Source organism: Tamandua tetradactyla, chromosome 1 (genome assembly GCF_023851605.1).
Source record: "Tamandua tetradactyla isolate mTamTet1 chromosome 1, mTamTet1.pri, whole genome shotgun sequence".
Lineage (NCBI taxonomy): Eukaryota > Metazoa > Chordata > Mammalia > Pilosa > Myrmecophagidae > Tamandua > Tamandua tetradactyla.
The window spans coordinates 221098141-221099780 of NC_135327.1; the positions used below are offsets into that span (position 1 = coordinate 221098141).

At 42.8% G+C, this 1640-nt stretch overlaps 1 pseudogene; it reads right to left on the reverse strand.

Moving 5' to 3' along the window:
- Nucleotides 1-554: 554 nt before the first annotated feature.
- On the reverse strand, nt 555-1277 carry LOC143688172 (ragulator complex protein LAMTOR1 pseudogene; annotated as a pseudogene).
- Between the last annotated feature and the right edge of the window lie 363 nt (nt 1278-1640).

The window sequence follows — 1640 nt, forward strand, 5'->3', positions numbered from 1 at the left end:
AACAAATTGGCATATAATATATTTAAATATGGTAAATGGAAATAAGATGGTAAAAATCATTTTTACATCACAATAAATATGGGATATATAAAATATAATACATATTAAATACAAATATAATGCAAATGGACTAAACAGATTTCATTCAATTCATGAAAAAGGATGCAACTAATACAATGGACTTTAAGATATAGAAAGAATTCTCAGACTCACTTGTAATTAAAGAAACAATGAATTCACACGTGAATTTTTTTTTTCAGGGTGCTGGAAATACAAACTCAATTCACTCAAATTCAAGCTCATCCAAACCCTGGTCACAAATCCTAGTGAAGCGCATGTGAGCTCCAAGTCAGGAGAGGGGGACAGGAGTGAATCTGAGGCCAAGAGAAGGGTGGGAAGGGGGTTCCTTGGCCCCTGGTGATCATCCCTACCCACAGCAGTACCTCTGCCTTCTCATGACTATGAAGACCTAACAGGCCCCACATGTTTGGTCTCCACCTCACCCCTGGTCAGAGCTCCTTAGACCAGTTCCAAATGGTTCTACCCTCCCTTGCTCCACCCTCACTTGCTCAAGCCTATAGTCTCACTCTCCTCTTCCTCCTCCACATTCTTCTCGATGATTAGTTACAGGTCAGGGAACTGCATAAGCTATAGTAAGGCTGGGGGAAAGGTAGGATGGAGCTGGGAGGAACAGAGAAGGCTGTCTAAGGATCCCTCTCTTCATGAGATCCCAAACTGGACAACCAACTCTGCTTTTGCATCTACATGAACCTGAGAAAGCGCACTGTAGGCTTAAGCACTATCCTGGAGACCTGCTGCAAGCCGCTAGGGGATAGGATCACTGGCCAGCACTTGGTGAGGCTGGCTGGTAAGAGACGGCAGCTTCAGCAGCTTCTTCCAGTAGGTCAGGCTGCTAGCAGCTCAGCACAGCCAAGCAAGTGCTATCCTGCTTGCCTGGTCCATGTACTCATGCTACTCCCTGCCCCAGGAGTCCGCAGCAGACACATCAGTGCTGCTGGCCGTCTCGGTGAGGACAGAAGAGTGCAGGTCCTGCTCATCTGTGTGAGCAGAAGGTAACTGCATTGAGGCTTTGGTAGGGGGCTGCTTGGGTCCAGCAGCAGCATCCACTCTTCTTGCTCCTGATACAAGTGCTAGTTCTGGCTGCTGTAGCAGCACCCCATATACCTGACCCTGAGCTGGGGTCAGGCCGGGTATTCAGGTCGCGCAGAGAAAGGACGGCGTTCCTCAGGAGCCTTCTGATCTCATGCTCTGTGGGTCTATACATGAGTTTTTAAGTGAAAATCCCTAATGCTGAAGGATAAACTTGCATTCTTTTAAAATGTTGATTGTAAGGTAAATTGGTACATATTGGTATAATCTGCAACATATATCAGAATTCTTTAAACATGCAATTATACTTTGAGGGAACACTTGGATATGTGTATAAAACTTCACACGGATATTCTAATGAATTATTTATACTGTTAAAACCTGAGATCTAAATATCCAAAAGTGAGCGCGTTGTTAAGGTGTTATTACTAATACTACTACTAATAACAGAATTCTTATTAGTAATGATATTATTGATAAAATTTATTACTAATAATACTAATAATAATAGTAATAAGGATAATATTTAT